The sequence below is a fragment of the Acanthopagrus latus genome, chromosome 22, assembly GCF_904848185.1.
Source record: "Acanthopagrus latus isolate v.2019 chromosome 22, fAcaLat1.1, whole genome shotgun sequence".
NCBI lineage: Eukaryota > Metazoa > Chordata > Actinopteri > Spariformes > Sparidae > Acanthopagrus > Acanthopagrus latus.
The window spans coordinates 3,250,297-3,276,139 of record NC_051060.1 but is presented as its reverse complement, the minus strand read 5'-3'; the positions used below and the strand labels follow the sequence as shown (position 1 = coordinate 3,276,139).

Sequence of the window (25,843 nt, the reverse complement as noted above, 5' to 3'; positions counted from 1 at the left end):
TGAGTGCTGTCATTTTTCTCTGACACAAGCAGTTTCCGGTTTAAAAAATGCACTGATACCATAAAACAGTATGCCAGAAGAACATTTCAGAAATACGATTTTATTACTTGTCATTTTGATTCAGTTATCATGTTTGCATTATTTTTACATTTTATTTGATTTTACTATTACATTTACCTTACATGTCCTGTTGCCATGTTAAACGTAATGTCTCTATCAGAGCAGTAATCCATGTTATGTTATCTATATTTCATTGTTTGTGTATTAATGGTCTACACAAAAATGTAGAGAAAGAAAATCGGCAGTAGCTCAACTGCACTGTTCTGTAGTTTATTTAGCTGGGTTATTCAACTACGGTCTCCACAGCAGTGGATTGATTAACCGTGGATGAAGCCATTATTAGAATACAGAGTTCCGTGTGATAAAGTTGTTAGCTCCCCACTTTCAACCCCGTTCTGCACTAAGTCAATGGACTCGCTGAATGTTCCCAGCATCATTATATCCTTATCTCTTTTACACATGTTGCTGTTGCTATTAATAAGCTCTGTGAGTGTGATATTAACGCCCCATGTCTTCATTTTAAATGTGTCACATGTTCATGAATTTCCAGTCCATCTGCCGTCTCCGTGTCTCTGGCGTCAGCACGTGGCGCAGTCAGTCAGCGCACGGAGGAAACTACAGACTGCAGGTACATGCAGGCGGGGCAGAACGCAGACTCTGGCGCACAGCGCGGAGATCTCTGTTCCGCTCTGAGGCATGTCGTCGTCTTTGCTGTCAGCGTCAGTGGATATGCACTGAAACAGACCAGACTGACTCCGTCAAAGTTTACTCATCGTTTTCCCTGTTCACAAACTTACAGTTGCCCACATTTGGAGCTAATCGATGCGAGGAGGCGGTGGAGTTTCTGGCTCGTCGGTCGTGTGTTCAGAGCGACCTGAGCGCGGCGGAGCGGTGCGAGCCACGCTACGTTCGCACGCGCAAAGGGAAGAGAGGGCGACCCGGCAGTACCGGGAATTCAAAACGGGGAATGGAAATTACAAATGGAACTGGAATTAATGCCGAAGCGAAAACCACAATCCTTGATTATCGATTGCATCCCCTGGACCGACAGACCGTGTGAAAACGCCTGATACTGGAGGTAAGAAGTCGCATCGAGCCACAGTGACTCCTCTGATAATCTGTAGACATCCTCCTGTGGATGTCAACGCGCTAACTTCACTATGCATGTCAAACTGGAAGACACACACTGCTGTGTTGCCTGTGCACGGAACCTACAGAGATGTTTCAGCAGGGGGTCCGTGAATGTGTTAACTGGACCAAACTGTTGTGTCATTTTGCGTCTGATTCCGCTGCTTTTTCTATTATCAGTTCGTCTGCTCCGCCTTTATCAATGTGCCCTATTTAGCCCCATGGATCTGCGCAGCGGTTAGTTTCCCTCCATGCAGGATCTCAGGCTGGTGTTATTGTACTGTGGGATCAGAGATTCTCCAGTGGAGATACACACTACTTCTGTGCTCCACAATAGCTCCGGCTACCTCTCATTCCACTCAACGTGTTGTTTCCAGACAAATGAAATCCAGTCATCATCGTGTGTCAACTTGTATTGCCTCTGAGTGTTTTCATGTGCAGAGGCAGACAGTTGCACCATGAAGCATGCAGTCCTAATTAATTGGAAAAATTCATAAACTTGTTCAACATGTCTCTTAAATGATCAGATCAGCTGATTTAAACCAATGAGCATGGTGCAGCAGGTGAAGGAGCCTTCTCATGCTCGATCATATGTGCAGCTTGTTGTTGAACACTGTCCACATTTGATTTTCTGTTCTAGTTTTGTTGTGGCCGTGGGGGCTAAGAACTGTGAGCATGTTGCCTTTATTGAGACACTTCACGGTTTGTGACCTTGACTGTTCCCATGCTTCCTGATCAGGTAACCATGTGAGTGGTGGGGTGAGATGAATAATGGATTGACCTTTACATCCCACTCAGTGATGGTGAGGTAGTCTCAGATGGGGCTGATAGCTGGAGGTTGTTTACTGGGCTTCAGGGGGAGGGAGGAGGGAGGAGGTAAGGGATGCATTGGCAGGCCGTGTGGATTCAGGTGAAATAGCACACCAAGCAAGGGAACCTCCAGCCCTAATCCTACTGTCTGCTAAGAGATGACCTTTGCCACATGCGGATTAGAGCCATACTCTAATTGACTTACCATTAACCCTTCCAACACATATTTTGCTGTCATGCTAGAGGAGGCTGAGCTGCAGGCGCCAGAGCAACACCATGTCCTGATTGCTGCGGGGGAGGGGGCATTAATCTACCACGTCCATTATTGAGTTCCCGGACCGGACGCCACAATGAAACTGTTAATCCCTTAGTAATCATAGCTTAAATCTGTCAGAGCTATGACTTGCTCTACCTCACTGGTGCACTAAATGGAATATGAGCGGGAAAGCTCTACTGCATGATGTATGTCACCAGGGACCAGAGTTATTCAGTTCTTTTCTTCATATTCCAGTGTTGGAGAAAGTGTGATGTCAGAATGAGGAACTGGGTTCCTGTTGTTTTCTGTCCCTGCTGTAGTTCCACCTCATCATCTGCAATGTAGTAAAGAATGGTCTCAGTGACACTCACTTATCTTTACTGTAATTAATTTCTGCTGACAGTATTAGTGCCCCTCCTGAGAGGGGATGTGTTGGCTCTTTTTGCTGCTAAATGTCCTGTGAGCTCAACGTTGGCCAGGTTGGTCTTTGGGTTCTCAAATAATACCTTCTCTAAGCAGCCCCTGGGCCTCTCAGCGGATCTGCTGGCTATAAATAATGGCACATATGTCTCCATGCTCTTGGCTGACGTACACTAAGCCCCATGCTGAGCTCCACGGAGACCAGCAGAGAGCTGTGTCTCGGTGTTGACTGAAGCCCGACCGCAGACTATGGCACACCTCATGCCCCATCCACATCCTCCTCAGCAGCATTCTAATTTAGTTCCTACCTCTCATCTCCTTCCTACCTCTCTGTCGTCTCAGCTTCTTGGCCTTCCTTCTGGTCACTCACTGAATCAGCCTCCACCTCCACCTCCTCTCCCTGTGCCAGCCTGTGTAGAGATGGAAGGACAGCATTAGTAAGAGCTTGTTTCTTTAACAGTATCTCATGTGCTGCGAGGAGTCCAATCACTGTGAGCAGCTGGAGACAGCAGCAGCACTCTGGGACAAGTTAGGACCAGTCATTGAGTCATCTCATAGAAACAGCATCAGATTGGTATAAAGCAATACTAGGGTTGCCTCAGTGATGAAACTATCCCTACATACCTTGTGATAACACATCATTTACCTTTATCAGCTATTAATAATTTACCTTTACCAGCTATTTTACAAGAACAGAGACAATCTGAGCAGCACTGTGTTAAGTCATTTCTGTTGCAAATCTATAATTTCCTGCTGCCGCAGCTTCACATTTAACCTGTGTAACACAAGTTTATTTTTATCATGACATGGGCTAGTCACAGGAAATGCTGTGTGTTTAGTGAGTTTTCTACTACTTACTCTGTTGATCAATAATACGGCCACAGAATACAAGTATATATGCATTTTCAGCATTTATTGACAGCTGATCAGTTGTCAGTTAATATTTAAATATCTGTGGGAGTAATGGAACAAGAAGGAGCTGTCATATGAAGAGTTGAGGGCGACAGGCAACACACTTCCAATAACTGCAGTAATTACTGTAATTGGTGTATGCCCAAAGCCTAAACAGTACAGCATGGTCATGTACACACATAAAATGTAGTTTGTATGGCGTACCCTGTTTTCACTATGTAGGAGGCTAGTCATAGCAATGTTATGAATCTCTACACACTTGATCCATTTGAATTTTCAATTTGAACCATTTTTTAGCACTGATGACTGTTGCATAATGTTTCAATGCCTTGTCACTGTCATTTCAGAATTCCTCTTTAGAAACATAGGGATTTTAAAACAACATCTTGACTTTTTCTGTTCACCAGAAATAATGACTCCAGGGTTCAATAAAAAGCACCAGCCTTCAAGAGATAAAAAATCAGTTTGTCCCAAAATTCAGTTTCTCTCATCTGTCTAGAGTGAGCCTGCTTCACAAACAAATCAATGTGAAATCTGTGAAAAAGCACATAAACCTCTCCGACTGTCGGATTCACCTCTGGTGGATTGGAAATGCATCTGCAGGCTACAGCTAAGCTAGCTGTGTTGTCCTTGAAGTTTTCTTTGGATGCTCGCTAGCAGGCAGGGTGAATGCTGGGAGAATTACTTATCCTGCATTTCAAACGATTTTTGATGTAGGATCAAAATTTGACATTTTTTAGAGAACAATAAAATGAGCATAAGGGCCATTCTTGGTTGCCATTGCCACATATTCCCTCCCTTTTCACTTCTCTCTCATCTCTGCAATCTCATTGTATGTCAGACATCTTTTTATAAAGTCAGACAAAACACCCAACTCCCGAACTGGAATCATTTTACCAAGAATTCTGTTTTCACAACAGCCACATGTGGTGGAAGCCTGTTGTTCATGACACAGGTTGCGACACAGTCCAAACCATTGTGGTACCGAATCAGGTGCACTTAGAAGCTTATACAAAACAGTGGCATACATAGGCCCACTGTACATTAGACAGGAGAGGTGGCATCACAGTCGGTGTGGATTTACAGGGGGGGTGTAATACCTGCCCTGTTATCAGGGAAAGTCTCTATTCACAGATGTCATCTTTCTCTCAGACTTATAAAACTATAGATGCTAAAATATGTCACCAAATATACTTTAGCAGCCGTTTATAAACCTAGGCAGCCCACCCAAGAAAAGTCAGTGTGTTGGAAACACTATGACGTGCATGGGGGAGAGAGCATGAAAGATCAAAAACCTAATATGTGGCTGCCAATGTTGATATTGTGCCACAAGTAAATGAATGTATTGGAAACACAGAGGCCGGCATGGCTAACTTTTCCTGCAGGGCTTCATCTGACTTGGGCAAACTTTTTTTTCTTCTCTACATTACATTTTACTTTGTGTTTGAAGGTCAACTGTTGCTGGAAACATTTCCACAAACATGCTCACACATAAGCACACAGGTGTGTGATACACATTCCTGCTTTCACTGGGAAACAGTACAGAGTTTCATGATGGTTAATTTAGAAACAATCTGTGCAAATAGAATTGTTTCTAAAGAGATAGAAATAGAGTGTGATAAAACTGGAATATTTTCACTGATAATGTTTATTCCCATCCAACATATAGTGGATGTTTTTACAGTGCTCAAGACTGTGACACCAGAGGCTGGGCTTTGTGTCCTGTCCTGCTGTTGGGTTGAGGTAACCAAGGCTAATTCAGTGTCGCAGTGTCGACCACTTCAACAACTAGAGGGTAATATAGAACTCAGCTTTGCATGATTAAAAAATGATTGCTTTTTTTGTCAAGAAGCGAGCAGCTGTGGGAGCTCTGCTAGTAGCCCTTACAGAAGCTTTATAATCCAGCCTTGAATATGAGTGCTTTTTTATATTCATATAAATATAATATTGAATGTCTTCTGTGAATATATTATCTATGTTTCCATGATGAAAAACAGTTAGCATGGATGCTGACTGGCCATTTTCTTGGAACCGTATGAATATTTTTTTTAACAGTATTACCTAGAAAGCTGATTGTCTTCAACATAGTGTATTTATTTATTTATTTATTTATTTTTTAAACACCCACTACATTTAGGATGGTAATAAAACATCAGTGACAATATTCCAATGTCTCCACAATCTTTTTTTTAATGTTCAGAGGGGTACAAACACTCTATTTAGGAGACTTAATTCAGGAGAACTTCAGGAGGATGAACCATTAATTTGGAACAAAGCGAGGCTGGAACCAAAGGTCAGTCAAATTGCTTTCCATTTTCTTTGGGAGTGTGATTAGAAACAAAAGCTTTATAAAACTTTTTGTGCAGATTGTTTCTAAATGAACCATCATGAAACAGTTGACTTTCAAACACAAAGTAAAATGTAATGTAGAGAAGAAAAACAAAAACTTTTGCTTAAGTCAGATTAAGCCCTGCTGGTAAAGTTAGCCATGCTGGCCTCTGTGGTGCCCTGCAGCCTGGTGTTGCTTTAGTGTCGCAGTTAGCTTGACCCACTGTTGTGACGGTCAGTAAAGGAGCAGCCACTGAGTCAGTTACAGCTGCCAGGCACTGGGGTGGAAGGAATAAAAAGCTGGCAGTAGAAAGGGCTAAGCACAGCAGGACTCAGCTTCGTCTTCTACTGCCACCTCTTTCCCACATGAGTCCTGATGTCAGACTCTCATCTGTTGCACTGTCCCCTCATTTGCCATCGATTCTGTCTCTCACTGAAAATCCCTAAAGCTGGGATTATATAGTCATGCTTGCCAGTTCTTCAGCCTCAATTTTTTTCGAAGAAAAGCTGTATAAGTGGATATGTATGAGAGTGTAGTGTTCATACTCCTGAGAGATATGCCTTGGACTGTGTGTGTGCGTGTGTGTGTGTGTGTGTGTGTGTGTGTGTGTGTGTGTGTGTGTGTGTGTGTGTGTGTGTGTGTGTGTGTGTGTGTGTGTGTGTGCGTGCGTGCGTGCGTGCGTGCGTGCGTGCGTGCGTGCGTGCGTGTGTGTGTGTGTCCTTGGCAAGCTGGGAGGAAGTAACATACAGCATGCCAGGTCCTCTGAGCCTTCTCCTAGGTGGCGGAAGCAACATTTGGGTTAGTGGTCTGTTGTCCATATGCCCTCCACCTGCCTGAATTAACACATGACCAACTGTGTGAGATTAGCATTTCCTGCTCCAGTGTGCACAAAGGATTACACAGTGCTCTTTCAAATGGGACACAAACAAATGCACTCTATGTATGATTGATGTCCACACATCACCTGAAGCTCGACCTCGACAAGGCTGAAGTGAGCAGTTTGTTTGATCACTGTGTTGGTATTGTTCCTGTAACACGACAATTAATTTTGTTCAAGAGATATCTTTTTAACTCTCGAAAGAGCGACAAAGTCCACCCTGGCCAAATTCACTTATTATTTCTCTTTTTTCGTTGGCTGGTTAGGATTAGTCAACAACAAACCAGATGTTAGCAGCTCATCTAGCTACAGTGATCTAACAGCAAGTGACACACCCTGATCTTGTAGGTGACGTACCTACCTACCTGAAGTACTTACTTTGCTCACCTGTACGTGCCTGAATATTTGTATTTTGCCAGCAGTACCACCCCACAGTGAAGGAACATTTTGTCCAACTGTTTAAATTAAAAAGATTTTACACCAGACAAAAAACCCCACTGACACTAATCAAGATATTGCATTGTCTTTAATCTGAATGGGTACAATCATCATTCACTCACATGTCAAATGACAGCTCCGATTGGCTATGGTGGTCTGGGCAAACATGGTAGTTTTGAAACCCTTTCCAGGTGTGCTGCTTTGATGTTTGTTGAAGTCAAGGCAGCAGGCTTGTTAATACATTAATTATAATAAATTATAAATAAAAAGAACCAAGATGTGCCACTTCTTAGCTATTTCCATTTTCAGCTGGGGAAAAAAAACACAGTGTGTCTAATTCAAAGTGTTACTATGTAGGCTGATATCTATGTTACCTGCTGCTTTCTACTGTTTCCACTTTTTAATGAATTTGTAATGACGACTGTGACACAGGTCTGTGCCAGGCAACCATAGGGGGGGAGGGCAGGAAATGAAGCTCTGGCGTCATGTTGAGCACCGGCCTGAGGGACTGCTGTTTGGCTATGTGAGTGCTGACCTGTCAGAGTCAGGATTGGGTTGGCCATACGAGAAGGGATCAGAAATCATGAATAAATGAGCAGTGACTTTGGCAATAGTCCCTCCCTGCTCACAGACAATCAGGATTCAGACAGGATTATGTCTATGCTTTATACTACAGTTGACTGGGAACACATTGACATGGACTGTTTATGAAATCAAACAGTTACAACAGAAAATGTAACTGAATCTCTTAATTTAACCCATTCTTAGCACTAGTAGTGGGGACTAACTCCAGTTCTAAGCCAGTGCCTTGCCGAAGTGCACTGATGCCAACCCTAATATTAGGGGTGTATAATTGATCAAGATGGTAATGAAATCACAATACTGCCAAGTGCAATACCAAAATCTAATCGCTCTGTATCATAAAACGACTGAATAGGTCTGTGAAAGCATTTTATAATGAGACACATTTTTGTTTGTTATTTGCATGTGAACTCCTCCTATAGATTTGACCCCACTGAAGCCCTGCCTTCAAAGCCCCTCCCCACAGAGGAGCCTGCTGTGCACAAGCAGGCTTGTAACCAAGCCTGGCTCTGAACACATAACACTCCCCTTGGCTCTGATTGGTTGCGTTGATCCGGGAGTGGTGGATTCTTGCAAATCAAATTACATTATTGAACACTATATACTGTATGAGACACATTAGGTTGGTACAAATGGTTAAGATAAATATATGTATATATTATATATTTATATATAGATATTTTTAAAATATTTAAAAATATTTACAGAAAAAGAAGAAGAAGACCATGTGCAAAGGAGGAGGGTGTATAAACGTGTGTGATATATGGTGTGTGCCGAGTGTGTGTTATGTCCTGGCCATGACACATGACGCATAGGCGCTTGCCAGAAGGCATTGTGGGCACAGCCTTTCTATCTTTCCTTTTCTGTAATGTTATCTTTTTTTTATGAAAACGTATCTGTAACACAAGGGTCTTCTCAAATCAGATTATCCAGGCTGACAAGAAACCGTCTTTGTTTCTTAAAATTAGGTCACACAACTGAGGCAGAAAGAACGGTCAACAGAAAAGCTTTTGAGATGTCATCTTCTAATCAGAATATGCTTTTCTCATCAGAAATACTGTTGTGCTCTAGCTTTAAATAGATCATGAGGCTGTGGCTGCTCACTGTGTGAATATTTGGAGTAAGTAGCTTATTCCCTGGCTGCAATTGCTATATCTTAAATTTCCGATATCTACTAAAGTAGTTTTTTTTCTCTGTGGTTAGCCCCTGTGGGACACTGCAGGGCCAGGAGGATACAAGGATATGAAAATATATACAATGAGCCATGTGCCTGAGTCAGAGGATCCTTTGTCAGCTCTTTCCACAATGCGGCCATGAAATGCTACAATCTAAGCCATCAGATTTACAAATCCTTCTGTTGACCTTTGTCTGATTTTTAATATTCACTTTGCATTGGTGGCCAGAAAGTCATTGCCAGTCTAGAGCCATGGGGAGAAAAATGGTAACAAATTTCAAAGCAAAAGCAGAAGAGACATGAGAGGAATGATAAAAAAAAAAAGTGATGCTATTGAAAAACATTTCAATAAGTGCAGGATATATTCTGTAGTAGGGGTGTCATGAACTCGATCGTAAGTTGCATATCGATCGAAATTATGTCATGATCTTGTCCTTCTAAATCAAAGGTTCCCAATGCTTGTTCTCATAGTTCCATCAATGAAAGTAGTCAATTTAACCCAAACTATGATCTTTTGCTCAATCTAACCAAATACATTGTGCATGAACCTAACCAAAGTGTGACACTTTATCAATGTTGAACTGTTTGTTATCAAGCTTTATTTTGAAAATGTAACCTGACAGTGCATGTTATGTATTATAATTAGATTTACTATTGAGCCCTTAATGTGCAAAACTGATATTGGGGGGTGGGTAGAGTGTCTTAATTCTATGCTTGAACTGATCAAGCTGCTGTATATGACAAGAACATCCTGTATACACCATATAATCAATATGTAGGTCTATGTCTTATAATTTTTCATACATTTTTACATGCACACATATTATTTCTTATTGATTTTCTTTTAATTTTAATGGTGGTTAATAATGTTATATAATAAAGTAGCACACCAGGGAGTCAGTGGTATAATCAGCACTTTTCTCTCCGGCCAGTGTTCCAAGAACTCTGGTTGAGCAACAACTCAGGCCGCGCCAGACCAGGTTAGTTTCCCAGCACAAGTTGCCATAGTTACTGTGCTTGTACCATGTTGAATTTGCTGTATGGAACCAGATCGATAAGAAAATGAGCCCAGACTACAATAAGCCTTGCCTACTTGGTAAACCTGCTTTATGGAACAGGCTTCAGGAGTTTCTGATGTAGCATTGAACAACTAGTGAAACAGACCAACTGAAGAAAAGCCCATGCCCATGATGGGTCATAAAAGATACTCTAAATAAATAAAACTGCATGCCTGCTTCAACAACTCCCAGAGGTTCGGTGTTTGCATGCAAAGCAGATAATGAGTTCCTTACGCAAACATGCTCAGCATGGTGCTGTGGAGTATACAGTATGTCTGAAAAAACAAGGTGTGAATATAAAGCTGCAAGAGATGAAAGCGAAGAGACGTGGATGGAGGTTGATGCATGCAAAGGACAGGAAATTTGGAAGAATAAAAAAAAAGATTCTTGTTTGGGTTTTTTGGTATTGCAAACAGACCTGCCCTTCCTCTTTGTTAGTGTGCTTATCAGAGGGTTACTGTGTCACTGTTGTGCTGCAGCTGACCTGCTGCCACTTACTGCACCGCAGCCCTTGAGCCAATTAGAGGCTCCACTAGTCCAATCTTGTCTCCCTCCTCTGTCTCTGTCTTCACTGCATGCTGAAAGCCTAAGCCTTAAAGGGAGGATGAATTTACTTTTGTGTGTGTGTCTCCCCGGTTCCACATACGTTAATTATCTTAATAGAAAACAGGTAGATTGAATAAAAAGCCCAGGCTATTTGCTTTGGTGGAGCCGGTTCTTCTCGGGGTCTCTGTTGTTATGTTGTTCCTGCTCCCTAATGAATGGAGCTCTGTCCCGCCACTGCCCAATCAGCCAGCTGATTCCCTGCTCCCTCTCATTATGCACACACACACATACACACATGTAACACACACTGGTGTATTTGATATAACCTGCTACTGGGGTTTTGGTCATTTTTAGTCCTTATTTCTATAAACTGTCCCTTGTAAAGAGGGTGCAGAAGAGTACACATTGCCGACCTGGAACAATGTCTGCATTTAACAGCATCACCCTGTTTTCCACTAACACCCACTAACACATACGTCACGGTCCTAAACTGTCCCTCCTCATTTGATGTGAGACATAATTAATGCCTCCCTCTCCAGAGATTCACACCACCCAACCGGGCACTGGAGGGGGAACAGATGACAGTGCTAGCAGTGTTACTACTTTTAACTTATTCACTCTGCTTAGACTTCGGCAGGGGAGATCATCAAATAGGAAGGGATGCATTCCACAATGTTAAATTCACTGAGTTGCTCAAACAGTGGCTTGGGCCATTGTTTACCTTAACTTCAGAGAGAACCTGGCCCCCTAAGTTCTGAATTAGTCTGTTTTATCAGTAATATTTTGTGATTTTTTATTAACAAACCTTCTTGTTACCCTTGCTACTCGATAAATGGCTCTTTCCACCGCACTAATTCCATCAACAACCAGTCATGCCATGCTCACAACTTCTCTTAAGCAGAAATGTTTTTCAGACCACTAATTTTTGTCAGCCTTTTTAATTTGACAGTTCTTCTTTCTCTGTTAAGCGTCTTTAAACTCAACACCACATGGAGATGTTTTCATTTGTTCATCCAACCAATAATAGATAATTGTCTTGAATAGTTGTAATTATAGCCGTGCTTTCATACCGCCTTTTTTTCTGTAATTAGTATGCATTACAAATATTGGACCAAGTATTACACTGAATCAGAGTGACTCATGATGTGTCTGACAAACATTATTTATTAAAATTAAAGTTAATGAAAAACAGAGGGTGTACATCAGCAACATCACTTACAAAAAGCAAAACACAGATGTAAGGGTATTGTGCTGTGGAGGTGTGAATATTGAAGGACAAGAACATGGTGCAGGGTAAATGCCAGCTGAAAGAAGGCCATTGGCAAGCTTTTATAGCTCATAGCCAAGGGGAGGCTGAGCTGCTGACAACTCTCCACTGTTTGCCAATTGTTTACTAAGACCTACTCTACAGTGTATGGCAGTCCACTAGACAGAGTGAGGGACACCACTATTAAATGTCTTCCACTGACTCAGGGAATAATCGTGCATTTCCCAGTAGGCTTTTATTTTGAAAAGTGAGCAGGAAGTGTAACATCGAATGAACTAACAGCAGATTACATATGATTGTCACTAATTGCTTAAAGTGATATCTAATCCAGTGATGAGTATGACCTGGCTATGTTGTGTTACTGTGGTTTCCAGCACAACACAGGAGTTCCAGAGAATCTATATTGGAGATGTGAAAGCAGAAATGAATGGTCAGCTGTAATGAATGTCCTGGAGCAACATTAGCTATGCTATTCCAGCAACACCAAAAAACAAAAGCAATATCAGATGATGCATAGTGAATAGCTCTGTGGTACCAGAATGTGTGTTTGGGATTTTGTAAATTATGATCACTTCACTACATTTTATCATACAAGTCATAGCTTGCTGGTCTTTATTGCAGGCCATGCAGCGATGTTAGTTGATGTCTTGGTTATAATGACCAGTGATTTAGACTCAAACTTGACCCTGATATTTGAGCAAATGACTGTCAGTGATGTCCTAACAGTGGCTAGTGATGTGCTTTCCTTCAGTTCTTGCCCTGATGTAGTTTGTGTGTCCTTCTTCAGCCATAGCTACAACCAAACAAGGAGTGGGTCTGTCTGTAATGAGGATGACATCATGTTTGGATGTTGTTGGCCGGCTTCATCTTATCTCCTTTTTTTTAACAGTTGCTCATTACAAACGGGGCTGATACAGGGAGACCTTAAGAAGTCCAGTTTATGGACCCAGATAAACACCATTAGCAGCATGAAATATGATGCATTGCTTAAGTTCATATTTCAGCATCATATTTCATGCTGCTAATGGTGTATTTAAAAAAAAAATGCTCACAGTTTGTAGTTTGAAAGCCTGTGGCATAACGTGAGCCTAATGACCAAGTGTTATGTGGGAGTGCTAACTCCTCGCTAGAGCATGTTTATTGTCATTTTGCTCACACAGATGCATTTGTGTAATTGATCTGCTCACTGCCTATCTGCTGACATGAGACAAACCCTGAAAAGAGGACGAAGGATCCCAGGGGATTGGAGCAGCAAAAAACAAGGCTTTGAAGTGAAGCTAATGGTGGAGGAAGAAATCAACCTACATACTGTATAGTACAGTACAGCAAGAGCACATGTGACTGCTATTCATGGCTCACTGCAGTGTGTAGGCTTGTGTTTCTGCATCTGTTATTCTGACGCTAGCAGATGAGCACAACAGTGTTGAAATCTTATCACTGTTTCAAGTGTACTCATTTATTCATCCTTGGAACAGAAGATGTGTTTGTTTCACAGCTTTTTAAAGCTAAGCGATACATTTGAGTTCACTACAGTATATCAATTGTCACCACTATTCTCAGACATTTCCTTTATTTACCTCAATGAAAAGACACCTAGATTTATAACTTTTTATATGTAACGCACCTTAATTAAAACTCAAAACATGCTTTATTTAAAAAAATGTCAATGGATCATATCCGATAATTTCAGCCAACAGATATATTGGTCCTGTCCTAGTTCTCACTACTGCTGAAAGCACTGCTCCTCTTACTTTGCTGTCTGTAACGGACATACTGTTTTATTTATCCTCATAAAAATCCATAACCCGTAAAAATCTTTGAGTTTAAACAAGTTAAGCATAACTTAAAAACACATCATTTGAGCAATGATAGCCACCGGAGTTTTGTATCACTACAGTGTTGGTGGTTTATGGTTCATGTTGGTCCATTTTCCCTTTATCCAGAGAGGATCTCTTGGATTGAGCGAGGGGCAGTGCTATAAACTGTGAACCAAGATTGTTACTGCCATATATTTTCAGAAATATAGGATACAAATGAGTACAATACAAAATACATTCTCAATCGCTCAATCTTAATAGGGGAAAATTGGTGTCACCGTGCATAAGGGATAAACAGCAAGTAAGACATTAATATAAAAGTATAACGTTCACTGATAATGGCAGAGCAGAACTCAAAAGCATGACAACGAGACAGTCAAAGTGGCAGGGAAAGCTCAGTTTACTTAACATTTCAGGCACGGCCAAAACTGGGAAATCAGTCATAAAGACAAACAAATCCGAAGAGGGGCATGCTGGGTATCCGAGGTACGAAAAACAGGCAAGCAGGTTCAGAATAGACAGAAACAAGATATGGAACGCTGGAGAGCTTGGCGAAAACACACAGGACAACCTGGCAGGGAACAGGTGGAAGTGGACTAGTAATATACTGAGGCACTAAGACCTAAAAATATGTTTTAGTGACTTTATATTTAATACAATCGTGTTTGTTCCCATCCAGTCATCTTACAGTTCCTTGTTTCAAAAATGACTCTTATCAAAAACAAGCTCCACCCAGCTCGCAGTATGTCACCATCAGCAGAACATTTATTGGTCCAGAGTGGAGCAGTGTATACTGGTTGTTGCAGGTTTTTACCTTTTCATAAAAAGGGAACGCTAAAGCCGTGTTTTCCGTTTTTTTTCTGCTCATGCAGCAATCATTTAAAACATATTAGCCTTTCTCCTGCCTAGCTTGTAGATGACAGAGCTCGAGTTAAGGTTGTATGACAGTCATAGACCTCTCGAGCTCGTTAACAGTTTAAAGAATATATTTTTTTTTTTTGTCACCATCTAAAACTGAAGCCTGACTGCATAGACATGCTTACCAATTCTTTATGATTGTAAACATGCGCATGAAGGTTTCCAAACTTTAATTAAATTATTTATGAAAGATTTAATTACAACAGGTTTTTGTTGTGTACTTTTCTTTAACCTAAAATGGCTACACAGTAACACGTGGGATTGTGTCTTTTTTTAAACACAGTATTTATCTGATTTCAAATACAGGAACACACATTAAAACAAACAAACGTACTTAGTTGTTGACAGCATCCCCTCACACATCCTCCCTAATCCTCTTCCTCTGTGCATCTCTGAATGAGGCATTACATTTCCTGAGTTGGTTCTGCTGCAGATTATGACATTTTGTTGTTCAGCATGTCTCCCAAACTCTCTTGCGCATTGTTTTAAAACCTCTGCTGTCAGAATATCCTCATTCTCTAAAAGAGGCAAATTACTCATTAACACTCTGGTATGGTCTTGGACACATTAGTGTAAGGAAAAGTCATGGTTAGATCTTTGGAGGGAAAACAAATTTTTTCCGTGAAAATTTGTTATAATTCAAATTTTCATGGATGGATCAGCAATGCTGAACAGAAGCACCTGCACAGAGTAAGAGTAACCAAAGACCTGTACTCTGTTTCTGTACTTAAACTGCTCCTGCTCTTAGTGAGCTGACACTAAAGGGGCTAAATTATTTAATGTATTATTTGATTCAAGGATTTTGTTACACTTTTAGGATGAAACTAGATGAGGACCCAAATCCAGACACACAGAAGGCAGGAATATTTTTCTTAATAAACAAAGCTGAATACAAAACCCAAGAGAACAAGAAAACCAAAATGAGTCACAAGGACAAAAACAAAGTAGCAACTTAAGGCTAAAACAAAGTGCGAACAGACATGAGCCATGAAGGAGGACAAAGACTATATACAGACACACTAATGACAGGGCAACGAACAGGCAGAGTGAGGAGGGAAAAGGACAGGTGAGGAAATGAACGAAAAAACTCTGGAAGGAGGAACTGAAAAGGTAGATACGACACAAGAGGGCAACATTTTCAAAATAAAACAGGAAACCAGAGAACATAAACTGAGATCATAACAGAGCCTCCCCTCAAGGGACATCCACCATATGTCCCAAAAGGCCAAAGAAACCAACAAAAGTCCAAATGAAGCTGGGAGGGTGAAGGGTTGAGGGATTCGGCCGGGCAACCAACCGAGGAACAGGATTGGGTTGCCGACTGGGAACCGGCAGATATCAGCTGGATCGCCGATGTAGAAACACCAGCAGGTGTTGGCTGAAACCAGAGAACATAAACTTGAATCATGACAGATTTGTTGTCAAAGCGTCTGATAAGAGATTTGTTTTATTATCTAATTTTACTCGTGCTATTTCTCAAATCACATAATCTTAATCTCAAATAGTGACTGGGATCCTTACAACATGATGGACAAACATGCCTTTATCTTGAACATGTGTAGAGACCTTATATATATATATATATATATATATATATATATATATATATATTTATAGATATATTTATATATATATATATATATATATATAGAGAGAGAGATAGAGAGAGAGAGAGAGAGAGAGAGAGAGAGAGAGAGAGAGAGAGAGAGAGAGAGAGAGAGAGAGAGAGAGAGAGAGAGAGAATGAACATCTACATTGAAGTGGTTGTTGTTGCACTTAATCCGCTAGGCTGTCAGATCTATCCATATGCAGTGAAATATGTTCATTGTCATGCTTATACATTGATCATGATTCTTTATGGATATTGTTTTCCTGCCCAGAACTACATTTGTCCCTCATTTGGTGTCCAGCAGCATTTCTCACACAACCACTTGAGCATTTTCTCTGACATATTAGTGAGGATGGTCCCAGGGATTAGTCCCCTTTCTCCTCATGCACTGGCCTGCCATCCAGCCCTGGGTTGGCTACCATCCTCCTGGATTGGCCCAGATCAGCACAGTGTGTTTAATTCTGTAAATGAAGGATCAGAGGGGCAGAATTACAGTCTGCATGTTGATATCTGACATAATTTAGGCCAGGATGGCCACAGATATACATATGCAGCAATTACCACTTGTGTCCTAGGGTATATAAGGAGGTTCGGATGTATGACGTGGTTTGTGTGTGGATGTTACTCGATGTGTCATGGTAATAGGATGACTGGACATTTTTTAAAAGAGTGCATGCATGTTAAACGCCAGGGGTTTCATTTATAAAGATAGGATACACACAAAATGGGGGCTAAAAACCAGCAAATGGATCATCTAAATAAAGAACGTGTGGAAATAAAATAAGCGGCAGCTGTCACACAATCGTTACACTCTATATCCTCATTGTGATTCCTAATCATAATGTTTTCTGCGTTCACCGGAATGAGGAAATTTAGTGTGGATTCTCTGCAGTTTTTTATAAAAGAGGCCTCAGTTCACTGTCACAGTTTGCTTACAGATTCTATTCATTAAATTTTAGCATTAATTTGCATGGTAAAAATATAATAGAGTAATGGCTCCTGACCAGAGAATTAAGTCACGCTCCCTCTGTGTTTGTTGTAGTTTCTCTGTTCTTTGTTTTGACATCTGGTCTAGCCTGGTCTACCATGCTCATGCGGAGTGTGCACAGACCCCTTCCTATCCACCTATAGAAGAAAAGCTAGTTCGCAGCAAGCAGCTTCCATCACCACAACAGCTGTTCTGTGCATGTGATGGGGGCTGTGTGTTCAAGATAATAAGTCAGCACATGCGTAATTGTTGCCTCCCCTGCATCCAATATTGGACAAAACTTGTCAGCTGCATCTTGACCACAAAGAACTCCTCAAATTCTTTGTAACAGAGGAGAGCAAAACATACTGGTTGTATTGCAGCTATGTTCCACTACATTGTATGAGCCATATTGTAAAGTTAGTGCTCACTCTCTGTGTATTTAATGGCAGTATTATATGTTATCAGCTACCTGCTCTTTGAAGAACAAAAGAGGAAGCAAAATATCCAGCTTGGTTTTAAGATTGAGATTAACATATCAAATTGTGGTATTTTCCAACTGACTGCAGTGAAATTAGTGTTCCCTGATTAAATCTCACCACACTAAAGTCGTCACAGCACTCAAAGAGCAGAAACACAACCTAATGAATAATTGTGTCATATGTCCTGTGGCTATGTTGATTACAAATTACTTAAGTGCTCCTGAAGACATGCAGTGTGTTTTATTAATGACTAACAGACTCAGTGAGGGCCAGCCGCTGTTAATGTGCTTCAGCAGGCCTTTGAATCAACTGTGACTCACGAGGAGTGATGAAATGCAGGAAAATCTACTCAGCATTTCCACCCTCTTCCTATACTCTCCATATCAAATATTTATCATTTGTATTTGTAACAATGATCTCTGTGTGCAGCCGAGCACTTTCAGCCCTATTCGTATACTTCTCCAATGGAATATTTATGACTTTTATTTGCTTAAAAATTAAGTGCAGCTCTCCTGAATTGAACCCAGATTTAACAAAAATGCAGAGGCTGGAGGGCAACAGCAGGGGAGTACAAATCACCTCCCTACCTCTCAAAATTGCCAGTGTTCCCACTGGTAATTTTTCATACTGTGCTGCTATTTTAGTCTTATTAACATTAATAAGCACTTTTAACACTCTTAGAGCTAAAGAAGTACTAGTGGTCATATATATATATATATATATATATATATATATATATATTTATTTATTTTTTAAACACGACTGTTTTCTTTGGACATAATTTTCTTCAGTCTTCCAGCTTGATTACAGGCTTTCACTGATTTGTCTCTCATATGGAACAGCATGTATTACTGTATGTAGGTGTGTGGAATCATTACCAATTGCATCTGCCTGCTACCCCATTGCGTCATACATTTGATACACGCTATCACTCCAGATGCCCAGTATACATTAAAAGGCACCCAAGCAACATGAAAAAAAACACGTCTGACCTCGCTAGCTCAGCATTAACATGGTGCATAAATTGTACTTTAATTGTAATGACTTATCTATTATTTTACATTGACCGTTTAACAACATTAAAGTTGTGTAAAGTTGTATCACGACAATGCTATACTACTGTGTTTACTATTACATGCCTCTATATGACCACTAGGAGTAGGACTGTGTTCAACATCAAGTGATACATAGAGTTAAGAGTCAGAGTGTAACAGGTTTTGTTACGAGGATTAATTTTGGAGAACATCCAGTGATAATCAATTCAGCCTTTCAGCGGAAGTGGGAGCAGTCAGACACCCACAGGGAGTCTTTAGATGATGACATGACTCACAGCTCGCTGAAATGTTCCTGTCTAATGTAAGCATGATTCTGAGATGAACCCTTTTTCTAACAGTCAGGATGATTCTGCAGGAAAAATGATTTCTGGATTGAAAATCTCAGAAGCCTGTATCAGAAATTTCAAAATGTTGTGGTTTCTGCACTCCCTCAGTCTGTTTTAACTTTCGCTTAGGTCTTAAATGTGATCTTTTTTGTGATGGTATTATGTGACTTTGTGGTAATATGTTTGAATGTATCATTAAGATGGGACATATGTTTGATTTGAAAAGTTGGTTTGGTTTATTGATAGAGAGCTATTACTTTGACAAAAAACACTGTTCTCTACTGCGCTGTATTTTAGGGATGTTTGAATATTTTAGGACAATATTAAGTTTAAAAGAAATTACAGATTAAATGATTTATTTCCAACATAATAAACAGAGTCAGAAGTACCTGTTGTATCTGCAGGTATTCATTTCAGGCTGCATACAGCCCCAACAACCTTCACCAGTAAGGCCTCTATGTAGCCTGAGAAGTGAAACCAAAGGCAAGAAAGAAAGAAAGAAAGAAAGAAAGAAAGAAAGAAAGAAAGAAAGAAAGAAAGAAAGAAAGAATAACACAACAATGCACTTGACTCGCCACACCTCTCACTCTTCTATTGTATCATATGTATCAAACTGAGTATTGGTATCTTGAGTGAATGATAAATTGAATTTACAACAACAAAAGTGTGGCTGGAAAGAGAGAACTGCGAAAAGTGAGGGGGAATTTACCCTCTTCCCCAGTGGAAATGATACCAGCAGACATGTTTGATGAGATCTCATGCATACAAGCAGTGGTCTAAACTGTCCACCATCAAATAAAAAACTTTCTGGAAGTTTCTTTTTTTTCTACATTTGGTATTTTGTTACTTGGCTGGTGAAATGTTTTCACCAATAAACTACAAATCCCATACACTACAGTCAACATACTGTTTTTGAATGTGGCTGCTCATGAAATGTATTTCATCAAAGTGAGCAGTGTCTTACCTTTTTTTTTTTCCTTTGGAAATTGCACTGTTGTTCATTGCAGCTGCAGCTAAAATATTAATAGTTGTGAGACTTCTTTCATGTGGAAGCACAAACATCCGGGGAATGAGAGACATCACAAGTGACTGATTTTAGTAGTTTACATTTTTGTCACTTGACTTACATGTTTGTCAATGAAAAACAATAGATGTCATGTTTGATAAAACAGTAGTTACAGCTGTAGCTTAAGCTGAATCACTTAAGCTCTTTCTATTTTCTTGGTGCCTTATTTGTTGGAAATTAGGTAAAACATGCAACAACATATGTCTTGGCTAAAAAAATTAACTTTGTCTTCAAAGTTCCACTTAATGTTTCCTTTGTCTCAGAAATGTGTGTACCATCTCAGACAAACATATCAGTGTACCTAAGCTCCCCTTATTGTGGAATCTCTGCCTGCAGAAAGCAGGTCATGTTATAAATAGCATTTAATACCATCCTCTGTACTTCTGTGTGCTTTAAATTAGCAGTGTGTGTGCATGTGTGTGTTTGTGTGTTTGTGTACACTATGGATCCACAACTGATTTAACTGTATTGAATTAAAGTATGATTGGTAGGACTAATTTGAGATATTGAGTCTGTCTGTCTGTCTGTCTGTCTGTCTGTCTGTCTGTCTGTCTGTCTGTCTGTCTTAACCATAATTACAGGACTGCATTGACAAAATTATATATGACAATATACCTCAAGTTGAGACATACTATATTGGAGAACACTGACCTGTCAGTAAAGCTACTGTGAATGTAGCGTCCTGCTGACACAGTCCTCGGGAATGATTTAATCACTGATTTAACCCTCTTCTTTTAAGCCCCTTTTCCATCTAAAATTAGAAACTTAAGTTGAGACCCTCATCTGGCCCGCAGAGTCAAGTCAGTAGAGTTAATAAAGCATCAGGAGGTGCAGGTGGGGCCACTTTTCTGGACTATTAACCAGCAGTTTGTTCCCAAATGTCATGCATGTAGCTAACTAGCTATGCTGCTGTGACACTGCTGCCTTTTCCAGGTTAAAGTCAGTTTTAACCTGAGTCAATTCAGTGAAAATGTACTATGTCTGAATGTATGTATATGTATTATAAGCACTCAGTCTACTAGCTTGAAGGTAACACATAATGGGAATTCACAATAGCATTGCTTCCGTGATAAAAGCATATGTTCAAACTAAATGTTTCCTTTTACAATATAGGCATATACAGTATTTAATATGCTTTGGAAACAAACCAACTGTAACTGTATAATGACCAATTAAGGAATTGATTGTCCTCCCAAATGTCCTGCCAACAGATAGTGTACCACCATTAAAGGGAAATGCCACCAGCGTTAAAACATGTTTACAGGTCTTGGTGCAGCTCACTCAGTAGGTAATGTACGTACCAGGTGTTAAGAGTGTGTGCAATGATTTTGCTCACTTGTATTTAAACTGTACGTAATGCGACCAAGAACAGTGTAATGTGTTTTGCTACTTTTTTCATAAATGCAGTTGTACTCCCCTAGACCTGTAAACACACTTCAAACTGTACAAATGGTGGAGTTACCCTTTAAGAGGGTTAAGCTATTGATGAAGCTCCGCTGTGTTGATGCAGTTTAATAATTTAGGGGCTGTACAGCTGCATTGGAACATAAAGATCCTGGAAAAATAATGCATCGCTCAGGCTTCCACTGAAGACACAAAAACATCAGATTTGTGCAGCGGCATGAGGAGGCTGTAACCACCCTCACATTAATACATGAAACAAACACACGTGCCAAGTTACATCCCATTTTCCACGTTGCTTTTGTGAGGCTTGACTGGAGCTGTGCTTGTGCTGTGGTACAGTTTATCAAATCCACAAAACCACAGTCACTGGCTTGGCAGTCTTCTTGCTTGTCTTCACCACCGTCCCCTTCTTCCTGATATGACAGTCAGCTTATATACATGTACTGTGAACATTACGTACACATAATGTAAACTTGTCAATATGGTTTGTATGGCATCCAAATATGAGCATGTCAGTGTTTTGCAGAAATGGAGCTGTACAGTTAGCGCCACTGACTGTTTATCATGATGAGTAAAACAGCCTGATTTTTGTATTTTTTAGCACAGTGAAATTAAAACTTATTGGGAACAAATCTATGCACAGATGGCTTCATTTTTCTTTATCCATGACACTGTCAAATCAGTGTTTACTTCAGAATGAGAAATTAAAGTAAAAAGTTGTCCATTAAACTCTCTCTCTCGAGAGCATTTTTCTCCAGTTGTTCTAATAAACATGATCTCAACCACTCATTTAAGATGAAATACTCGTTTCTGAACTTACAAATAAAACTTTAGTTTGAGTATCTTGCAATCAAAGTCTCAAACCCAAAGAAGAATTTCTCCATGTTGCAAACTGATGTATAAAATATAAGATAGCATACAGTATGTTACACTCCCACCACTTTTGATGTTGGAATCACAGTTATAGGAGCTCTTAGGCCTCTGCTCTAAGAAATGGGCGCAGTGTGGAGAGGCAGGCAGTAACCTGCTCTTGGTGAGAATCTAACCCAATTTGGTGTGAAAGCACAGACGTGCCATCTGATGAGTGCTTCTCCAGGTGGATTTGTGAGACAAGAGTAGATGGATGCTGTTGGAAAGAAACAGCAGACTGCTGTGATATAAGAATATGTAATATAGATAATACAATTGTTTTCTTTTAAAGTTAATTTCTGTGACTTATCAATGATCTGTAGATTTTTGCTTAGTGGGACGACAAAATGTATTGGGTAAACCCTGTTGTGTGTGTGTGTGTGTGTGTGTGTGTGTGTGTGTGTGTGTGTGTGTGTTGGTGTGTGTGTGTGCGCACGTGTGTGTTAACGCTTGGAGTATGCATGCTTAGTCGATGTAAATGTCTTAATGTGCGTGGGGGATCTCACCTCAACACCATCAGCATGTGACTATTTTCTACCTATATTTAAATCTTGCTCTGCACCATCCAGATTTTTGCAGGCGAGAGTTAGATGACTTCTCATAGCTGGCGGAAATTATTCAAAAATAAATACCGAGCTTGGGTGCCATGTGGCTCAGGAGCCAAAAACGCATTAGCTTGTGAGGCTGGAAAAAGTTGGAGTGGCAGATTTTTAGCACAGCTCTCGCTCACTCTGACATTGCACTGTCCTGTCTTCTCCTGTCTCTTCTTTATTTTCCCATGAAATCAGCGCAACTGATCAAACTAGGTTAGAACTAAAAGGAGCTGGATGATAAGAGGCATTTTAGTCTCCCCATTTAGGCCTCGGTCCCCCCTGTGCAATGAACAGCTGATGACACCGATTCTAAGAGTCGCGCTTCTCAAAAAGGTTTCAGGAATGGGCTAAAATTATACAGCCAGTTATCACTCAGCCATCCTATGCTTCTAAGTTTGATGTTGTATCCCCTCTAGCATCTCTTCTTGAAACAATTTGCACTACATAAGTGAGGTATTTACATCACTGTTGTAATTTACTTACTTAGCGTTGTTATTTAAATGTGCCGGCCTCTGAGTGAGATGGGCGGAGGTGTCAATGACTTGCACTGTTGTGCGACCCACAACCGAGGAGTTTTAAAACCAAGATACAGCCGATCACAGCAGTCAGTCCATCACTTCATCCGCGGACATTAAGATGAACAAGTGGACAGCCGCAGAGATCCAGGAGATGCAGCGTCTCCTCGGTCTCTGTAGCTGTTTGGTTGTGTTAGCTTGCTGTTGTGTCGGCAAGCCAAGGACGGTCGCTACTTTCAAATTAAAAGCCCCTCGCTAAGAACCCAGTTCTGAATGGGGTGCAATGTAAAGCTCTCAATTTGAAGACAAATTCTATGTCACTGTTCACAGCCTTATACTTCTACTGTTCATTTTGAATTGCTGTATTGAGTCAGCTTTAGTACTCATTTTGAATTAGGAGTCTGCTTAAGTGCCTATTTGAGACTCAGCCTTATTTTATTTCTGAATTTAATTTATTTAAGTGTATTTGTATTGCATTTCTGAATAATGCACCTGGCCTAATTGGTTTGTTGGGATGTGCTTGACCATTTTCTTTTGAATTTCATTTATGAAACGCACTTCACCAAAACAAAAATGTGGATTTCAAATCTTCTCTTCTTAGTGTATTCAACTGATTAATCATGCAATACAATTTTGTAATGTCCTAGAATTCAAATTCTTTATTTGGGTACCTTTAGCAGATATGAGATTAAAATGCGATCAATTAGATTAATTAATTACAAATTCTGTAATTAATAAGATTATTTTTTTTAATCGCCTGACAGCCCTAATTTAGAAGTACACAAATATAAGATGATTCACAGATGGTTGTCTGTGTAATAAAAAAAAATGTAGAAAAAGCAAGATGCAAACAGAGTTCACTAATTTCAGTTGAAAGGCTAGCCTCAGCCACCAAACACACCCTGGCAGAGACTGACCAAGAGCCACAGACAAAGTTACAGTTCATCTAACTTGAAATATACCTTTAGAAAGGGAGATTTTCCCAAAGCAGCTGGATATCCATACACTTTAACGTAAATCAGTGAGGTCACTATCTAAAAGTAAGTCAAACCATTCATATCAGGTCATAATTCATAGTGCTAAACTATAAGGTTATAGGTGAATATGTGAACTAAAACAGTGCAAGTTAATGCAAGGTAACAACAATATATGTGGTTAAATACAAATGATACATTTTGCTACTACAGTAAACATGTTCATAAATGGAAACATCTTTCGAGTGGCTGTGGCTCAGGGGCATGGCCAGTGTCTTGTTGTTGGAAGGTTGCTGGTTCGATTCCCCTGGTCTGCATGTTGAAGTGTCCTTGGGCAAGATACCGAACCCTAAATGTAAATCTATTTGTGTGATTGATATAATGCAACATTAAGACTCAGGCTGAGACAGTTAGAAGGTTGGAATGGGAGCCTTTTTCCCAGGGTGCCTGTGAATATGCCACTTAAGAAGCAGTGCATGAAATATATGCAGCTCGATTTCCCCATGAGCCTCCTCATAGTTTGTCTGCCAGTGGATATGAACACATTCAGGTTTTTCACACACACTTCACCTCTTAGGGTGCTTATGAGAATGCAGAGCAGTGTGATAGTACTCGGTGTGTGTGTGTGTGTGTGTGTGTGTGTGTGTGTGTGTGTGTGTGTGTGTGTGTGTGTGTGTGAGAGAGAGAGAGTGGGTGCCTGTCCCTGGATTTAGCCCAGCAAATCAGATCAACTTGGCATGAAAGACAAATAGGCCTCAGGAATTAGTGTGCTCAACCTATTTAATTGCAGCTCTCTCATTCTAACAGGTCACTGCTTAGTGAAGAATCCGCACACACTTTTGGAGCAGCCATATAATTCTGCACTCGGTGGTTTGGTGTTGCTGGTGCACTTGGTGTTCTGCCCCATGATGAGCCATAAACATTTTTGTAGTTTGCAAACAGCAGTAGCACCACACAGCAATTTCCTTACTCTTATTACAGTAATAATGTGGCGATGCCAAGGATTACATGCCTCACTAAAAAGCCTCTAATTAGATACTCAGAGAATGACTGAAACAACCGTGAAATAATGAATTCACTTTTAACCAAATTACGAAAAAAGAAAAAAATCAATAAGAAAAAATGTATGTTTTTTTTAGAACCCTCACTTCCCTCTTATTGTGCTTGTTAGTCATGCGGATAGTTTAGATTTTTATACTGTAGGTCCAGCTGACAGACACCAGTACTGCAATGACTTCATGTTGTGAGGCCGATGTTTAACTACATTTAATTTGAACCCACATATACCCTCACAATGTGCATTCAGAAGGATGGTGGTATGGACTTTGGATAGAACTTATAAGGAACTTGA

The 25,843-nt window shown here is 40.3% G+C and overlaps 1 protein-coding gene across 3 annotated transcripts in view; it reads left to right on the top strand.

Moving 5' to 3' along the window:
• Positions 1-210: 210 nt before the first annotated feature.
• Positions 211-25,843, top strand: part of lrfn2b (leucine rich repeat and fibronectin type III domain containing 2b) — a 126,678-nt gene continuing 101,045 nt past the window's right edge. For all 3 annotated transcript variants that reach the window (XM_037087506.1, XM_037087505.1, XM_037087504.1), the window contains exon 1: positions 211-1,138. The gene's annotated coding sequence lies outside the window, so the exon portion shown is untranslated. The remainder of the gene's footprint in view (positions 1,139-25,843) is intronic.